This window comes from Labrus bergylta, chromosome 10 (assembly GCF_963930695.1).
Source record: "Labrus bergylta chromosome 10, fLabBer1.1, whole genome shotgun sequence".
Taxonomy (NCBI): domain Eukaryota; kingdom Metazoa; phylum Chordata; class Actinopteri; order Labriformes; family Labridae; genus Labrus; species Labrus bergylta.
In genome coordinates this window covers 25,647,304-25,655,701 of record NC_089204.1, presented here as the reverse complement: position 1 = coordinate 25,655,701, position 8,398 = coordinate 25,647,304, and positions in this window count along the sequence as shown.

Below are 8,398 nucleotides of genomic sequence, written 5' to 3'. Positions count from 1 at the left end.
CGTAATGACACCTTGTAACATCGACGAGGCTGATTGGTCGTGTGACGTAGCAGCCAGCCAGCCAATAGGAGAGAGCGCACCATGAGTTCCATGTTTAAAGGATCAGGACACCTTTTTTCCCCCCCTGTATGTTTTACTCATTTAGTCATTTATCTTACGGTGGCTGGGAAGTGCAAAGCAAAATTACAAATGTGAGACAAATTTACATTTTGAAAATTCTTTTTACATTTTTAGAAAACAAAATTACAAAACCAAAAACACTTATACCAAGAAAAAAAGAAAACCCATTTACAAAACAAATGTACAAGATGTGAAACACTTTTACAATCCCCAAACAAATTTACAAACGACAGAATCTTGACAAAATGGGAATGTACCAAATGTCCCGGAAGCGATCGAGTGAGGGGGTCATTTTGTTTGTTTTATTTTGTCGCGGTACATTCCCTTTCCGTCACGATTCTGTCGTTTGTAAATTTGTTTGGGGACTGGTAAAAGTGTTCTGCCTCTTGTAAATTTCTCTCAGTGATTGTATAAGTGTTTCACATCTTGTAAATTAGTTTTGTCCTTGGTAAGTGTTTTTTGTAAACGTACAGTGGCTGGGAAGTGCAAAATTACAAAGTGTTAAACACTTTTACAAAATGTTTACGTTTTACATTTTATGAAACAAAATTACAAAACCAAAAACACTTAAAGATAAAGATAAAGATAAAGATAAACTTTATTGATCCCCCATGGGGGAAAATTTTGCATTACAGCAGCTCAAGATAACAGGGGACGGGAATATAATTATTAAAAATAAAAATAGAAGTTAAAAATCAACATATTTACATCAGTTAAATGTGAAACATGTGAAAGATGTGAAACACTTTTACAATCGCTGAGACAAATTTACAAGAGGCAGAACACTTTTTTGGAATTACAGGGACTGCTTTAAGTTGGTTTGAATCCTACTTATCAGACCGATCTCAGTTTGTACATGTTAATGTTGAGTTCTCTATGCACACCAAAGTTTGCCATGGAGTCCCACAAGGTTCAGTGCTTGGACCAATTCTCTTTACATTATATATGCTTCCTCTGGGAAATATTAAGAGGAAACACTCCATACAGTTTAATTGTTATGCAGATGATACTCAGCTTTATATATCGATGAAGCCCGATGGCACCAGTCAGTTATGTCAGCTAGAAACGTGCCTTAAGGACGTTAGGACCTGGATGACCAGAAATGTTTTGCTACTTAACTCAGACAAGACTGAAGTTATTGTGCTCGGCCCTAAAAACCTCAGAGAGACTTTTTCTAGTGATGTGACTGTCCTTAATGACATCAGCCTGGCATCTAGCACCACTGTTAGGAATCTAGGAGTTCTATTTGATCAAGATATGTCCTTTAGCTCTCACATCAGGCAAATTTCAAGAACAGCCTATTTTCACCTTCGTAATATATCCAAGATCAGGAATATCCTGACGCAAAATGATGCAGAAAAACTAGTTCATGCATTTGTTACCTCCAGATTGGATTATCTTAATTCTCTTTTGTCAGGGTGCTCTGGCAAGTCTCTAAAGACTCTTCAACTAGTCCAGAACGCTGCAGCTCGTGCACTGACTAGAACTAGGAAAAGGGACCACATTACTCCTGTGTTGGCTTCTCTGCACTGGCTCCCTATACAGTCTAGAATAGAATTCAAGATCCTTCTTCTCACTTACAAAGCTCTAAATGGCCAGGCACCATCTTATCTTAAGGAGCTACTAGTGCCGTACTGCCCCTCAAGAACATTATGGTCCCAGAATGCAGGCCTACGAGTGGTATCTACAGTCTGTAAGTGTACTATGGGAGGTAAAGCCTTCAGTTATCGGCTCCTCTCCTCTGGAACCGCCTTCCAGCCGGTGTCCGGGAGGCAGACACAGTCTGTATTTTTAAGAATAGACTTAAAACGTTCCTTTTTGATAAATCTTATAGTCAGGGCTGGTGCTGGTGTAGACCAGCTCTCAGTTATGCTGCTATAGGCTTAGACTACCGGGGGAACTGGCACCTTGAGCTCCTCTCTCTCTCTGTGCACATACAGTACATCATATTACTGCATGTATCTATCTGTAAATCTCAGTCACTAACCACCTACTTTCCTGGGAGCTCTTGATCTCTCTTAGGCTCCTCAAGATCGTTGGTTGACGGCCTGCCAGAACATAACAAAATGACCCCTCACTCGATCACTTCCGGGTCACTTCTGACATTTGGTACATTCCCATTTTGTCAAGATTCTGTCTTTTGTAAATTTATTTTATAAGATGTAAATGTGTTTTTTCCTTGGTATAAGTGTTTTGGTTTTGTAATTTTGTTTTCTAAAAATGTAAAAAGGTTTTTCAAAATGTAAATTTGTCTCACATTTGTAATTGTGCTTTGCACTTATCAGCCACCGTAATTTACAGTCTATGGTTTTACTTCCTTTATCCCACAACCAGCGTATATCACCATTCTGTTTTAAATAGCCTGAAATCAACAACAAAAAAACTGTGATTTTTTTATGTGATTTCCAAAGTTCACATGTTTGATATTTGCTTTAACAAAGTTTTTAAAGTTTGTCAGGACCCCCTACTAGCCTGAGGCCCCAAGCAGTATCCTGCATTGCCTGTTTACGAGCAGTGCCTCTGCCCACAATTGATCACAGACTAACAAAAATGTGTATTGTTTTCTCCCCCTATCATATTCAAAAGCATGTCATAATGTTACTTCTGCAGTAATTTGTTAAGGCCCATATACAAAAAACATTTAAGCTCTGTCATTATGGAGATAGCTCGACATGTGTAGCCTACCTCAGAAAAAATGGCAGCTATACATGTAACATATACTATATGTAACACTATAAATGTAACATGTACTATATGTAACACTATACATGTAACATATACTATATGTAACACTATATATGTAACACTATACATGTAACATATACTATATGTAACACTATACATGTAACATGTACTATATGTAACTATAAATGTAACATGTACTATATGTAACTATAAATGTAACATGTACTATATGTAACTCTATAAATGTAACATGTACTATATGTAACACTATACATGTAACATATACTATATGTAACACTATATATGTAACACTATACATGTAACATATACTATATATAACACTATACATGTAACATGTACTATATGTAACTATAAATGTAACATGTACTATATGTAACTATAAATGTAACATGTACTATATGTAACTCTATAAATGTAACATGTACTATATGTAACACTATACATGTAACATATACTATATGTAACACTATATATGTAACATGTACTATATGTAACACTATACATGTAACATATACTACATGTAACACTATACATGTAACATGTACTATATGTAACTATAAATGTAACATGTACTATATGTAACTATAAATGTAACATGTACTATATGTAACTCTATAAATGTAACATATACTATATGTAACACTATACATGTAACATATACTATATGTAACTATAAATGTAACATGTACTATATGTAACTATAAATGTAACATGTACTATATGTAACTCTATAAATGTAACATATACTATATGTAACACTATACATGTAACATATACTATATGTAACTATAAATGTAACATGTACTATATGTAACTATAAATGTAACATGTACTATATGTAACACTATAAATGTAACATGTACTATATGTAACACTATACATGTAACATGTACTATATGTAACTCTATAAATGTAACATATACTATATGTAACACTATACATGTAACATGTACTATATGTAACTATAAATGTAACATGTACTATATGTAACTATAAATGTAACATGTACTATATGTAACTATAAATGTAACATGTACTATATGTAACTCTATAAATGTAACATATACTATATGTAACACTATACATGTAACATATACTATATGTAACTATAAATGTAACATGTACTATATGTAACTATAAATGTAACATGTACTATATGTAACACTATAAATGTAACATATACTATATGTAACACTATAAATGTAACATGTACTATATGTAACACTATACATGTAACATGTACTATATGTAACTATAAATGTAACATGTACTATATGTAACTATAAATGTAACATGTACTATATGTAACACTATACATGTAACATATACTATATGTAACACTATATATGTAACATGTACTATATGTAACACTATACATGTAACATATACTATATGTAACACTATATATGTAACATGTACTACATGTAACACTATACATGTAACATATACTACATGTAACACTATACATGTAACATGTACTATATGTAACACTATACATGTAACATATACTATATGTAACTATAAATGTAACATATACTATATGTAACACTATACATGTAACATGTACTATATGTAACACTATACATGTAACATGTACTATATGTAACTCTATAAATGTAACATGTACTATATGTAACTCTATAAATGTAACATGTACTATATGTAACTCTATAAATGTAACATGTACTATATGTAACACTATACATGTAACATGTACTATATGTAACACTATATAGGTAACGTATTCTATATGTAACACTATACATGTAACATATACTATATGTAACACTATACATGTAACATGTACTATATGTAACTATAAATGTAACATGTACTATATGTAACTATAAATGTAATATGTACGATATGTAACTCTATAAATGTAACATGTACTATATGTAACACTATACATGTAACATATACTATATGTAACACTATATATGTAACATGTACTATATGTAACACTATACATGTAACATATACTATATGTAACACTATACATGTAACATGTACTATATGTAACTATAAATGTAACATGTACTATATGTAACTATAAATGTAACATGTACGATATGTAACTCTATAAATGTAACATGTACTATATGTAACACTATACATGTAACATGTACTATATGTAACACTATACATGTAACATGTACTATATGTAACACTATATAGGTAACGTATTCTATATGTAACACTATACATGTAACATATACTATATGTAACACTATACATGTAACATGTACTATATGTAACTATAAATGTAACATGTACTATATGTAACTATAAATGTAATATGTACGATATGTAACTCTATAAATGTAACATGTACTATATGTAACACTATACATGTAACATATACTATATGTAACACTATATATGTAACATGTACTATATGTAACACTATACATGTAACATATACTATATGTAACACTATACATGTAACATGTACTATATGTAACTATAAATGTAACATGTACTATATGTAACTATAAATGTAACATGTACGATATGTAACTCTATAAATGTAACATGTACTATATGTAACACTATACATGTAACATATACTATATGTAACACTATATATGTAACATGTACTATATGTAACACTATACATGTAACATATACTACATGTAACACTATACATGTAACATGTACTATATGTAACTATAAATGTAACATGTACTATATGTAACTATAAATGTAACATGTACTATATGTAACACTATACATGTAACATATACTATATGTAACACTATATATGTAACATGTACTATATGTAACTATAAATGTAACATGTACTATATGTAACTATAAATGTAACATGTACTATATGTAACTCTATAAATGTAACATGTACTATATGTAACACTATACATGTAACATATACTATATGTAACACTATATATGTAACATGTACTATATGTAACACTATACATGTAACATATACTACATGTAACACTATACATGTAACATGTACTATATGTAACTATAAATGTAACATGTACTATATGTAACTATAAATGTAACATGTACTATATGTAACTCTATAAATGTAACATGTACTATATGTAACACTATACATGTAACATGTACTATATGTAACTATAAATGTAACATGTACTATATGTAACTATAAATGTAACATGTACTATATGTAACTATAAATGTAACATGTACTATATGTAACACTATAAATGTAACATGTACTATATGTAACACTATACATGTAACATGTACTATATGTAACTCTATAAATGTAACATATACTATATGTAACACTATACATGTAACATGTACTATATGTAACTCTATAAATGTAACATGTACTATATGTAACACTATAAATGTAACATGTACTATATGTAACTCTATAAATGTAACATGTACTATATGTAACACTATACATGTAACATATACTATATGTAACTCTATAAATGTAACATATACTATATGTAACACTATACATGTAACATATACTATATGTAACTATAAATGTAACATGTACTATATGTAACTATAAATGTAACATGTACTATATGTAACACTATAAATGTAACATGTACTATATGTAACACTATACATGTAACATGTACTATATGTAACTCTATAAATGTAACATGTACTATATGTAACACTATAAATGTAACATGTACTATATGTAACTCTATAAATGTAACATGTACTATATGTAACACTATACATGTAACATATACTATATGTAACTATAAATGTAACATATACTATATGTAACACTATACATGTAACATGTACTATATGTAACACTATACATGTAACATGTACTATATGTAACTCTATAAATGTAACATGTACTATATGTAACTCTATAAATGTAACATGTACTATATGTAACACTATACATGTAACATGTACTATATGTAACACTATATAGGTAACGTATTCTATATGTAACACTATAAATGTAACATGTACTATATGTAACTCTATAAATGTAACATATACTATATGTAACACTATAAATGTAACATGTACTATATGTACCAGTCATTCCCAAACTTTTTTTGCCAGATGAAAATATTTACAAGCCTCCACCCCTCACATCCACATATGTCGATTTACACTCATCACACTATCACGTCATTTGCTAACAAATTACTATAATTTTAGAATTGATCTCAAACACTGTCTGAAAAAAGTACAGAAAGCAACTTCAGTATGACAACAAACTAACAATCAAGGTGCTTTTAGAGAGGAAGCAGTGAAACCCAGATTTACTCCAACTCTCTGACAATGAACAAATGATGAAAATCTTTTAAGATGAATATATCCTGCTTGTTTTGTGCTGCAGATCTTCTCAAGTCTGGGGCGCAGCTGTGAGACTGTGACTCTTCATATTTGATGTCACTTTGATCTTAGTTTTGTGTTGATTGAGGCGACTGCAGAACAGCCTCTCGCACAGGATGTGGCAAAAGAAAGGAGTATGGCTCTCTTCATTACCCGCTGTTGAAGAGATGAAGCCGAGGGCGAGATATGACTCGTCTTATTTTCTCGTCTTTGTTTTAGTTGTTGTGACATCTGGGGTAGATTCATTGTCAGCCTTGTGTTTACCTGGAAGTCCTTTCATAAATCTGTTATGCTTTGCCACAGTTCTCACTTTGGGATTCACTGATGTACTGTAGGTGTAGAGATACCAGGCATAAGCATGAGGGGGTAGTTAAACTCTCAAGAAGATTCACATTTTAATTAAACAAAGGTTATAATTGTGAAGAATTTGTGTATTTGAAGTCGAGCAGACAAAGAAGTCAGACCCTCCTTTCCCTCCCCTTCCTCAATCCAAAAAAGATTTAAACAGCGACAAAGAAGCCAGCACATTTAAAGCTCAAAACTAATAACTAATTTATAGATGTTCTTGGAAATGTTTTTTTACTATCATACTATACCTCTTGCATGTACTGAGTTCTTCAAAACAAGACAAGCAGTGTTTTCAATTACGCTACAAATCCTCAATTAAGATTCCAGTTCATTTAAAGTTTTCTCAAACATCATGGCATTGGAGTTCATTTGTTTCTTTCTATCTCTGTTGTTTCAACAGACTGACAAACTGTGAGTGAAAGCTGTGATACAAACGCTCGTTCATTTGTTGTCTGACACAAACTGACACATTGCTGAGTGTAGACTCATCCTTTACACATTGACCAGTCACACAACAGTCATATGTTCACTATGATACAATGTCAAAATGTTTCAAATAAATTCATCTCCAAAAAGAGAAAAAAAAAACCTAGCACATCCAAGCAAAATGCATACAGGTGCAGGACAACAAAAAGTACAAAACAGCAGAAGAAAGAGAAAGGTCCGCACACTATTCAGCTCCCAATGAGAAACTTTATTTTAAACAGAGCAACATTTCAATCCAATGGCCTGAGGAAGCTCCTTTGGATTGAAACGTCGCCATGGAGCTGAACAGTGTGCGGACCTTTCTCTTTTTCCTAAAGTTAATTAATCTCACCAAAATGAATTTCAATAAAACTTGAAAAACCCCAAAATCTATCAACATAACAAAAAATGTGATACCAAAAACCCTTGA